The sequence below is a fragment of the Myotis yumanensis genome, unplaced genomic scaffold (genome assembly GCF_028538775.1).
Source record: "Myotis yumanensis isolate MYYU_CA2020_CCGP unplaced genomic scaffold, mMyoYum1.0.hap1 SCAF_15, whole genome shotgun sequence".
In the NCBI taxonomy this organism is placed as follows: Eukaryota; Metazoa; Chordata; class Mammalia; order Chiroptera; family Vespertilionidae; genus Myotis; species Myotis yumanensis.
This window is the reverse complement of record NW_027223766.1, coordinates 37,853,678-37,866,946: the sequence shown is the minus strand read 5'-3', so window position 1 is coordinate 37,866,946 and position 13,269 is coordinate 37,853,678.

Below are 13,269 nucleotides of genomic sequence, written 5' to 3'. Positions count from 1 at the left end.
TTCAACATTCTGGGTAAATTTTTATCATTTTTTACCCCCAGCTCACTTTACTGTCCTGGTAGCACCTAAGAACATTCAGTAGTGTTCACGTGATCGGGCAGCTATTCCTACTTCACAACCCAAGCAAGGATAGACTGCATGAACATTTGTTTCTCTTTTTCCCTAATACATTTAAATACTTATTTTCAGACTTCATTTTAGAACCCATGGTAAACTAGCTAAATGGCGTGGCCAATTCTTTGAGCAAGAATCAATGAAATTGTTCCATGTAGTGCTGAAAACACAGCTGATTGATAACTGATCGATTCTTTTTCTCAAATGGCTGTCTAGACATTGCCTGAGATGCAGAAATGGAAATGTACATAGGAGCCTCGCCTTGCCTTTTCCTCATTTGCTGTTGCAGTGGTGTGGTGGAATGTGGCTGGGGCTCAATCACACTGGCTCATAACACAGAGGCAATGACATTTGGACATTTTATATACGTTTAAATCTGGCCCTTCCTACTCCTGTCACTGGATTGGAGTAGACAGACATGTCATCAATTCTCTTCATATAGAACTCTTATGGGTGGGTGGGTTTTGTTTTGTGTTTTTCCTCTTTATCTGCACTAGCAACTTAGAGAACCTAATTCACAATGTCAATCTGATTTTTTAAAACATTATTATAGTGAATAGAAAGTGCACAAGAAGAGGGAAAGGTCAAACCTTCTGTGTAGCCAAGCCTTTGCCTGAGGAAATCTGTTGGACAGGAAGTTTTATGTAAGTTGACAGGTGGTTAACTGGGGATCACTCTAGACTGAGGTCTACTGTGGTCAGCACGCTACTTGAGTTGCTTGTGGTTTGTTTTTTCTTAAGAAAAGATAGCACTCTATAATGTGTCTTGAGATATTTGATTACACATATGAACCAATAAATTCCAAAATAATGAAGTGTCTTTAAGTAGGGAGTTTATAAACCAGGATAGCAATGGAAGAAATGGCAAGAACCCATCTGTTCAAGGAAACCTATTCAAGGAAGGCAATGGGTTCTTAAATTGTATGTTTCTGAAGATGTTTTTATCCTAAAAAGAGATTTATGCACAATTATATGCATATGTAGATACACATACATGTACATATATGTGTTTATTTATACATACATATACCAACACATTTCATTAGAAAGCAAGAAGGTCAGTTTCTATTTGTAACTTTAAGATACTCAAATACATTTTGTTCATTATATGAATGTCTTAGTTATTCAACACTCTTGTTCCTGGATCTTTAATCCTTTCAGACAAGCTGGGAATCAAGAATGAACAAGCCTAAGACTCCAGTCAAGAGCAAGAGGAATTCTTAGAAGCTGAGTGAAAGATGGTTAGATGCAGGAAGAGCTTAGTCTACCGGCCCGAAGGAACAATCAGCACATGGTCAAAGCCAAACCTCACTGGTGCTAAGTCAAAGTTGTTTAGAAAAAACATTATGAAAACAAAACGAAGCAGCTGCGTCAGTAGTGTGTGCTGGGCAGCAGAGCAGAAGAGAGCAGATGATCTGATGGTGATTAATAGAAGTCATGTGGCTGGAGGAAAGCTTTGAAAAGTAACATCACTGAACAGATCTTAACTTCTCTGAACCTCAGTTTCTTCACTAATAATATTGGGATAATGACAGTATCTATCTTATGGTATTACTATGTAATTTAAAAATATATTTATGTAACAAAAAGTATTTCTGGATCATATTTACCGAGTTATTATTATTATCTCTATAACATGAAGTTTTCAAAAATCAGTTTTCAGAAATATTTATACGAAGTATAGACTAGAATGAATATATGTCTCTCCAGATATTGCAGGCCTGTCCACCTATCTGTGGTTTATGTTGAATGTATTACTGGTTGGCGGATTGGATTGTACACTATAATTTTCCTATGTGGCATGCTATTTATTCCAGGTCACCGCCAGTGTTGTGATGGCTACAGTGTTATGGATGAATTAGTGGCTGTGGAAGCTAAGACATTTAAGAATGATATATTCTCAGTGGAGACCTGTAGGTAAGTTTAATATAACACACATGTCAACTAATCATACCAGATACTGGCTCCATTTGAAAAGGCATCCGTTATACATCACTGGAGGAGATGTACCACTTTGCACCAGGAGAGCATCAGTTCTGCCGCCATGGCTCCAAGTTCAGCTAATCTGTTGTGGGGAAGTTTCAAGGAGAGGATTTCTGTGGATGGAGCATCCTCTACTTTCCATTTGGTATTATGGCCTTAAAGCAGGAGTCTACCTAGTGATTCTGGATCCTTGGTAGAGAGGAAGGGAAGGAGGGAAGAGGTGATAACACCAGTGATGCCAAGAGCTCTATCTGTCCAGACACAGGGCATGGTCTTGAGATAATTGCTTAGTGAGAATGCCAAATTGTCCTTTACCTTGACATCTATCAGATTGAGGCTCCAAAAGCATGTCTTGACCTGCCCTGTATTATAATGGCAGCATAACATTCTGAGGATTGGGAAGAGGTTTGGGGTTAATGGAGGTCAAGCCTGAGCTTGACTACTTTCCCTAATACTGGTAGTATGTGGTATTTACCAGTGACAGGTGTGATGCACAATGGATTTGTTTATCCGGTTGCATATGGTTATAATAATTCGGCATGCTTGGTATGTATATAATAGACTCTCAATAAATATGCAAAAAAATAAAATACAAGATGCTGTCATACAACTTCCTTGACCAATGGTAATCTAAACTTTGCTAGAACACAATAGAACATCATCTGTGACAGGAAACACAACTTCATAAGGAGTCAATTTCGTTGTGAGCCAACTCTGGTTCTTAAATATTTTTCCTTAGATTATGTTGATTTTAAGTCTTTCTCTACTTCCTTCACTTTCTGTCTTTGGAATTAACAAAGAGCAAGTTCCTTTCTTTTCTTGATACTTATATTATTCCTTAGACAATTACTTTACTTCAGGGGGGAAAAAAATCCCCATTGCTTCAACCATCATTATATGATTTGTTTCTAGCTACTTAGAAGAAAAGTACATTAGAAACATCTTGGGAAGACGCATGAAATTCTCTTGCTTTGTGTCAGAATTAACAGATAAGTCATACCAGTTGTTTTCTCTATGATATGGAGCATTAACATCTTGATTCATGAGCTGTACTTATTACTGGTGATAAATTTTAGTGTCCTGTTCTGTTAGCTATTATCTTTGCTTTTTCTCATTTATCACTTTTTAATCTACTTTGTGAATGGTCAAATCTGTCACTAAAATTTCAAGAAACTATTAAATAAAACTGTTTTCTAAGAAAATATACTGTCTCTGTCACTGCATTAAAAAGGTTTTGTTTTAATAAGGTTTACAATGTCCCTGTACCACCATTCGGCTCCTAATTCACATGGATTCAGTGTTATCAAACTAAGCTTTAGTAGATGTATTGGTTCTTTTAATCAGTCACTATTTCCACAGATTTTTTTTAAGAGTACACACTATAGATGCACACTTGTCATATATGTTACCAAGTTTCCGACAGCAAAATAAAGTTAAGAAAGTCTGGATATATTTTTTAAAAAATGTTTTTGTGTATAAACCACAAACTTCTCACACGGTAATTAGGGAACTAGTGAATAACTTAGGGTTGCTAGGCAATAGTAGAGGGGATAGCACATTTATAAAATGCCTCATGGGATAAAAAGCATTTTTGTTAATTTTATCTTATGTGGTCTTAACAAAAACCTGGCAGTTTTAAATAAAGGAAACTCTCAGAGCTCTTTATACTGAAGACACTTTCCAGAATATATTCCTAATTTTTGAAATGCAAAGTGATATGACAAATAAAAGGAGAAAGCCAGTGTAGGAAGGCTTGATTGAACACACAGGGAGGCCATTTGAAATTCGCCACTCTCTGATTCCTGCTCTTTCTAGCTTGTTCCCTTCTTCCAGTTTCAAATCAACAATTTTTCTGTAAACATTACCTAGGTGTTCACAGCTGGATTCTTAACAGGTATCTCAGAAGCAGAGTGGGAAAGAGCCATTGTTTATAGATTTCGGCAATTCCAGGATTGGATGTTAGAAAGCTGGGGACTTGGGGGGAAAAATCATAATCATAGGAAATGTTATTCCAGAGGCTGGAGTTCTTATTTCTCCCCAAACACTTTAACTGTAAACCTACCAGTTTGTAAATTACTCTGGTTTGTAAGATACACATATTTAGCTCTAAGACAGCAAGGGACTTGCATTTGCCCCGAGGTCAGCAGTTGCGCTCTAATTGCTGACATTAGGTGAATACCAACCAGCTAAATCACAGTGGCTCCAGACCGTTTTAAGGAGCTGTGTCTGCCTCATGTGCAAAACGGGAGATTGCCTACACAAACACAAGGGTGCACGTGCAAATTCCTTTTTGTGCTGAGAGCTGCTTATTTTGTACAGATAATTACCAGGCCGCATTCCCACTAAATATATTCTGCTGCCTTAAATTGGGGTCTTAATTGTGAAAACGGATCCTTTGAAGAGATGAAACCCTTTGAAGGTTTCTTTCCTGACTGCAAAATTTTATGGGTTTTGTCTATAAATTGAGTTGTGCAGGATGACGAGGCTGATGGATTCTTATAGACTGAGGTCCAGTGGTGTCACATTACCCATTTTCTACCCGAATACCGTCTCTGGCACAAGGGCCTATGGCCTGGGAATTGATGATGACGTTAACTCTCCAGTAGGTCAGGTCTCTGGTTCTGGACATTTTCCCCATTCAAATAGGCTTTCATTGTTGGCAGCAAAGGAATTGGGAAACACGGTTCTGTCTATGAGGATAAGCTATGATATGAAGTAGTCCTAATGGTTATATGGTGATGAAGGGGCAGTAACATTAACAAATAATTGTATTTGTTATCTATGTAAAACGCTTTGAGCACTAGGAAGAAATGGTTCAATAAGGTCCCAAGCTTATACTTTTCTTATATGTCATTTCTGAGAGAGATGGTTGACAAGACTAATTTAGATCCGCAGATCTTCCCATAGTGAGGGATGAAAATTAATTTGACATGTGGACGCAGAGACCATCTACACCGACAGGCATAGTTTGCAGTTCCCTTTTAGAATCTTCGTTCAGCCTGTATTTGGAGGGCTTCCATTTATGTCCTTCTCTGCTCTGCCGGTGGGGTATAAACATCATCCTAAAAGTGAGAGTACTAACCTGGCTGGGGATTTTTGTTGTATTTTATTTTAAATGGACATGTGACTGTGACAAGCATGCAAGGTAGGCATGAATAGTCGTTGGTGGTCTGCACTCTAAGTCAGGGTTGTTGCTATTAGATGCTCTGTAACTGCCTCAAATATTTCCATGATGAGAACCTTCCTCGTTGCCATATACCAAGCCATTCAGTCTGCTGTGGTGTGGCCTGGAAGCCCACATCTGTGCCCTGTTGGGAAGGTGGCTCACATTGTGGTTTCCAAAAAAAACTGTCTTTAATATATGTTGTGCGAGAATTTATGCAGCCTGCTGGAGGGAAAGTCAGCACTAGCCATTCAAGACTGAACAATGCCTACCCTCCATGACTCAGCAGCTTGTCTTCCTGGAATTTACCAGAAGAAAAAAATCAGTTGACATGTGTTAAGATTTATGAATATAGTTGTTCTTCAAAGTGTTCGCTAAAATTATTATACTGCACAATGAAAGATGCCATTCCATAGAATAGAATGGCATGGAACCATTAACAAATCATTAGATAAAAGGATATGGATATCAGGAAGTAATTATAATTGTTTAAAAATGGAAAGAGTGGTTTTGGAAAGTCTGTTCATTTGAAAATACTACTTTTTGTAAAAAATAAAGGTAAATATGTAATAATAAGCATTAACATATTATATAATCTGTATGTGTATAATGCTAACTAATAATGATTATATATTAATAGCATAACTAAGTAAACAATAGTTGTTCTATTTCCCCTCATACAGCATTTCCAAGGGCAGCAGTGTTTTATGAAGAAATCTTAGGGATAGACAAGAAGTGAACAGACTTGCAAACAAACAAATATTTTGTTACTACACAAGTAGTCTAGTTAACATACCCTCTTATCCTGCCTTCTTTTCCCTTTCTGTGTGCAAAAAAGATGGCTGCAGTTTGATTCTGAAATTATTTTTCATTCCTTTCCAAACATTACGAAGTGCAATTCCACAACCTCCAGCACCTATCCCCTGTGGAGAGCGTGAAATAAACAGTGCCCCTGGGGCACACATAGCAAACATCATACATCAACCAGTGAGGGGTATGCTTGGATGAGGCCGTGTCTGTTACACTAGAAGCTGAAGAAAGATTGAAGAAATATTCGAAAAGAGATTGATGTGGGAGGGAATTGGAACAAGGCAGGTCGACTTCCAGGTTCCTGGTTTGGGGCAACTGGCAAATTGTGGTGCCCAGAATGGGGCGGGGTGGGGGAGAGAGGGGCAGGGGGAGTGCAAAAGAAAATTAATTTGATTTTGAACATTTGCAGTTTGAATAAAATAGCAACGCCGCTTGCAAATGAATGTTGCAGGGTTGTGATTGTTGCAGATGGACACTGAAACACTTTAATGCAAAAGTTTGTTCTGGTCAAAATTCTGCCAAAAAATAAAAAAGAATCCTTTTGCCACTTCCATTGGCATTGAGGTAAGTTTGCGTTTTATACTCCAAGTATTACTGAGCCCTAACATCACATTCCATCACTGATACATCCACTGGTTAGCAGGCAGGGCCCGGGGATGTGGAGATGGTGAGAAACAGATATTAGAACACAGCGTGGTTAGCGAGGTAATTGACAGGTACTCTACACTGCCAGCTCAGAAGAAGGAACAATTACTCTCTGGACACTGAAGCTCTATTTAAGTTTCAAAATCAGGGCGATGCTTGGTTTGGATCTTGAAGATGGAGCAGGCATGGAAATTATGAGTCCTACAAATGATGAGTGGTGACATGTGGCAATGTAGGCCCATCGTTTAAGGTTTTCTGAGGCCAAAGCAAAGGTCAGATGTGGTTCAGTCAAGTGAACCATTAGAAAATGCCATTTTGAATTACACATGTGTCGCCTTCTTCCCACGTACCATCTAAGAAACACCAACAATATCACAGCTGTGAGAAATGACACAACTCTTTAACATCAAAGCAGCAGGACCCACACCGTGAATTCTGTTTGTGGAGCTTAAACTTCAGAACGAGAACAGATAAATGTCGGAGAAGTGAACTTTCAATAATTTCACCAATTTATCAGAGGTCCCAGTGCTTCTCAACTTTATTTTCATTACCACTCCCCTGCCAAGGAGCCTTTTTAGACTTTCCCCCCAATTTTCTCTCTCTTTTTCCTCGTGAAATTTAAATACCACAGATAAATGTTATCTGTTTTACCCAACCGCAAACTGTTGTAGCATCTGAGAATTGTTTCACCCCACCAGAGTTCATTTTTGTCCCGGTGGGATTCATATTGCCTCATTACGTATGTATGGTTTAGATAAAGATGTTAATGTAAATATTTGTCTACTAGATGCTTGGAGCCCAGCATTATTTGTGAAGGGATCTATATTTTGTTTTGTTGCTTACATGCCTCGAGGATATAAATCACAAGACATACATTGACTTCTGTCAAACCCTTGATGTGACTCTGAATCCTTATTCAATGCAGAAATTTTGTTCAGATTCCTTATGAAATCCTTCTCAATTTCTGAAGTGTGGCTCGCCATTGAAGATCATTGCCTCAAAATGTCTTAGATGTTCTAGCAACAGCTCATTTTTGTTTTCACACTATCATGGGTATTAATTAAAAATAGAGCACAAAACTTCTTCACATGGACAGTCCTTTTTTTGGACCTAAATTCCCTCTGGCTAACCTCAACTACACAAAATCACAGCAACAGGCGGTTAGAGCAATTTCAAAGAACACACACACACTCACAAACTAAAAAAGAGGCATAGTTTTACTTGGCAAACACAAGCTCTGACCAAAATTGTTCTGTAAAGTATAATGCTTCAGAAAATAGCGTACCCACAGCTATGCAGCCTGGAGGCTCTGATTGAAGAAAGAAGAGATTGGCTGGAGAAGGGAGGACCCTCCACAGGAAGATAAAAGGGACAACTCCTAGGTTTGAAAAAAGTTAAAGTGGAAAGAAGATGGGTTGCAAACATCCAGTGAATGAAAAAATGTCCCCTTATCTCTGGACATATGTAGAATATGAAGTGCAAAGGGCTTTAGATCCTTTCCTGGGGTAACTAGCATGCCCGTGAGGGGCTTAACCAAATGCAGATGAGGCCCAAGAACCCCAAAAGATGACTGTCTTGGGGACTAAAGCGTGAACAATACGAAAGCATGGAGGAAACCAGGGGAAAACTTCTCCGGGTTCCATCACAGTCTGACCCCCCCTTCCCCCCCCCCCCCCCCCCCCCCGCCACACACACACATCAGGATTTTGGAGCAAAAGATTTTGCCAATTCCATACACTAATCACTGACTGACACATTATTAAAACCATTCATTTAAAACTATTTATAAAATATTGTAGATATTTTCCCCAGGAGTAATAGAAATTGGGATGAATGGTTGGGGAAGGATGGATCTATGCCATCTTGTTATCTATGGATGTGTTTACATGAAAATAATTAAAGTACAGCCTGGATAGTGTTGTTCAGTGGTTGAGCATCCGCCCATAAACCAGGAGGTCTGGGTTCCATTCCTGGTCAGGGCACATGTCCGGGCTGTGGGCTTGATCCCCAGTAGAGGGCGTGCAGGCAGCAGTGAATCAATGATTCTCTCTCATCAATGTTTCTTTCTCACCTTTCCTCTCTCTGAAATCAATAATAAAATATATATATATAAAAGAAAGAAAATAATTCAAGTAGGATTGGCCTGAGATGGAGTCCCTAAACAAAATGTGCCTCAGTGTTCTTCCCTAATCTTGGTTTCCCCTCCACCTGTGGATCTCTCTTACCCCTCCCCACCCCCACTCCAGATCTCCCCTTCAGCCCTTGGGCACCTGCCCTCTTTGCTGCTGGGAGAGAAGAGTTATCATCACAGACACACTGAGGTTGCTCATTTATAAACTTTCTGTTGGTCTAGGGCTTAAAGCTCACAAACTGCTATCCCGAAAGGATGACAGATGTGCATAAATAAAATTCTCCATGGGAGAGTAATGTTGGGAATTTAGAAGAATCCATTTAAACAGCTTTCCAACATGCTAACAAGCACTTGATTCTTCAAGAGGAGCACATAGTACATGTAGTTTGCTAACATATATTGGAAGATAGTCTGGGAAGTGCTAAAATGCAGTTTTATTTGACTTTCACATTGATGAAAAGGAACTACTATTTGTCAGTGCAAATTTTATTTCAGGTTAGAGGCAGAAGTAACTCTGGGTGAGCAAAAGTAACTCATTGTAGTTACTTAAAATCTGAATTACTATTCCTTTATTAAATTTAACAAATTTTATAATCTTAGCTTTCTTTTAGCTTTTCTTTCAACCTATAGATTATGACCTTTTATCTACTCTTCATAATATGAACATAAAATCAGTTTACATGCAGCAAAATAGCAATCAATTAACTCAATTTGAACAGATAAAACCACCTTAAACAATCCATAACTTTTAATATTTAGTTAAATTTTAAAAATATTTTATCTACACTTGTGAATTTAATAATTTCATTTTCTTAAGTGATTCAAATGTATGGCAAGGTATACTGATGACCTTCCCTTGCAAAGTCTTTCTAAATGTTACAGCTAAACATTTACATGGTGTTTACTCTGTCAGTTACTCTTCTAAGCTTTTTACAGATATCAATGTATTTCAGCCTCATATCAATTCCATAGGTATCTAATGATTCTGATTTTCTATTTTACATTTGAGAAAACAAAAGTATTAAAGTATTGAGCAACTTGCTCAAATTCACACAGATAACACATTAAACTTAGTGTAATAAAATCAAATTCTCTTCGACATTCCAATAGTCTTAACTAACTAAATTCTCAAATAACATTCACTTAAAAATTACAAAACTGATACGTTACAGTCTCTCAAACATACAAATGCCTTAAATAACAAACACACAGATTATTTGGAATTTAACATAATCTTTTAATTCTAAGGATTGCGTTTGGCTTTTATTTCTGTCTTCCTGCAGTTTAAAAGGTCAAGAAAAAGGAGTTACCATCTCAGACACACGGAGGTTATGAGCCTATAATCAGGACCACAATATAGTTACTTCTCAGTAAGAAACCAGAACCTAGGACATGTGGCCGAGAAGCAAAAAATGTCCAGATAATTCTTCTAGAACTGCAGTTGGGACGTTGGACCATTGATTTTTAAAAATATATATTTTATTGATTTTTTTACAGAGAGGAAGGGAGAGGGATAGAGAGTTAGAAACATCAATGAGAGCGAAACATCGATCAGCTGCCTCCTGCACACCCCACACTGGGGATGTGCCTGCAACCAAAGTACATTCCCTTGACCGGAATCGAACCTGGGACCTTCCAGTCCATTGGCTGATGCTCTATCTACTGAGCCAAACCAGTTAGGGCTAGACCATTGATTTTAATACTGCCTATGGGGCATCAAGTCTATTTTGTTCAACTGAAATTGTAAACTACTTCTGATATTAGAACCTACTTCTCCGTGTGTGTGTGTGTGTGTGTGTGTGTGCGTGTGCGTGAGTGTCTGTGTCTGTCTGTCTAAGGAACGCTTGAATGGATTTGTGTCTTTTTTTTTACTGTCTAATTGAATTCTATACTCTTCATGTTTTCCTTTTATCAACAACTATATAGCCTTTCTAATGATAAATTATTATCAGTAGTTTTCAAATAAGGAAGCTGAGGATCTGAGAATTAATGATCTCACCCCTAGTCCAGCATGGATACATGGGAGAGTTGAGATACATACAAGCCGGTCTTCTATATTCCAACCATTACTTGTTCACCAATTACAATTGGTTCCTAGTCTGGCTGTTGTGGGTGCTGAGGTTGAACTCCTCTCCACCCCCACCCTACCCACCACCATGCAACAGCTCTGGATCTCATGTTGAAATTGCTTTCCTTCGTCTGTGCCTTTGAAAACATTCAGTTACTATTAGTCATTCCTTCTTTCATCAGTCAGTCACAAAGTATTTACTGGATTCCTGTCATATGCTGGGCACTGCTCTTGGCACTTGGGATGTTATGAGGACAAATATTAATTTATACTGAGAGAAGGGTTAGTCTTTTGTTTAAACAGACCCGTCACTCCTGTATTTGTCAGGCTCCCCACTCTCAAGTCCCAAGTAACAGAAATCCAACTGAAATTTAAAGCAAATAGATTGATTTCTGTAACTGCAAACTTTACGAGCAGAAAGCCCATCCTTCATGGGTGGCTGGATCCAGAGCCTGCTCAGGTCATAAAGTCCACCTTGCTCTTACAATCTGTTTTCACACATTCTCTGTCTCCATGTCTTAATCTGCTATATGATGAGTGTTGGCCTGATTTTTTCCTGCGGCTGAATATTTCATTCATGTAACAAATGAAAATGCCTGCAGTCTTCATTTTTATTTTCCTTTCATCTGTGATTTAAGAGGAGATAAGAGCATCTCTTCCAAAAGCTCTTAGAGGAGAAATATTGGAGAAAATATTGACTCAGTTTGAGCCACATGCCCATCTCTGAGTAAATGCTGGTGACCAGGGCTATGGAGAGTCCTGAGCACATCCTGGGGTACAGTCACTGCCACCTAAGCCACTTGGCATGGTGACCATGGTTAATTAAAGAAAGGATGATAGCGGAAACCTCCTGAGCCACATGTGTATTCTCTTTTCCCTCCCTCTCTTTCTTTCTCCCTTTTTTCCCTACTTCCTCTCTTCCTTTCCCTTCCTTCCTTCCTTCCTCCCTCCCTCCCTTCCTCCCTTCCTCCCTTCCTCCCTTCCTCCCTCCCTCCCTCCCTCCCTCCCTCCCTCCCTCCCTCCCTTCCTTCCTTCCTTCCTTCCTTCCTTCCTTCCTTCCTTCCTTCCTTCCTTCCTTCCTTCCTTCCTCTAATAGTTATTGTGTGTCTACTATGTGTTAGCTATTACGTTCAGTCAGGAAGAAGACATCCATAACCTTGCTTCTATGAAGCTCAGTATATTAGCAATGAAGGTAGACATCAAATGACTAGTTATTCAGCTTATTAATTAATTTCCATTGTAATAAATGTTAAGAAGCAGAAGTGGAGGATGTACAGGAACACAGTATATAGTAAGAAAGTAACCTGGCCTTGAAGGTCAGGAAAGGCTTTCTGAAGAAAAATGTGATTGAGATATTTATTGAGCTCCAAATGAAAAGCAGTGATTAACTAGAGAAAGAAGGGAAAGAAGAACACAACGGGGAGAAGGAAAAGTGTCTGTTAAGACAGTGAGGCGGGCAGACCCATGGTAATTAGACGAATTAAGAGGTTGAGATGACCAGGTTGTGCTGAGCATGGGGGAGAGAAACAAGAGATGCAGTCAGGGTGTAATGACTATATCCCTGTGTGCAGCTCAGTGCGGAGCACATAGTAGGTGGTCAGTAACTATGAATAAATGGATAATCTCCATTTGTCTGATTTATATTTACTTTTTCAGATTTATACTTGAATCTGGTGATCTCCTAAGATTCTATTTGGTGTCCAGTTGAAAACTTGCTCATAATGGGCACTCAATAGGATTTGCTAAAAGGAATTAAATGAAGAAAAATAAATCCAGGCTGTTTTTAGAATGGCTGAGCCATGTAACTGTGTACACATAATTTGATTAAGAGATCAAAAGCACAGAAGAACTCTCCAAGTAATCTCTTAAATTCCTCTCTTTGTAGAGTCACACATTCGTGACCTTTGTTCCTGCCTCTGAATGCCACCATCAGAAAGATGCCTGCTGCTGTGAAGGGCGGGGGATGAGATACGGGGAAGAGGGGACAGAACCTCTGAGCCAAATAACAGCCTCATTTCCTCTGGCAAATACCACACTATTCTATGGCTCAGCTCTGTCCAGATCTTCTTACACATTTTTTATTTATTAACTGTTCAGTGTTTGAATGCTTCTCAGTGGAGGAGTATCAAACATACACACACACACTCACACACACACACACACACACACACACATTTCTCATTTGCTGAAGATGTCTCTCTTGTTTAGTTCCTATGCCAACCATAACTCTTACAATTTTACAATATCCTCCAACCTTCAGTTTTCTCTTGAATAAACCATATGTCCGGGCCTCCAGCAGTAGCTGCTTAGAACTGCTCTGTGGCCACCAGATGAGATTTCAGTGATACTAAAATAT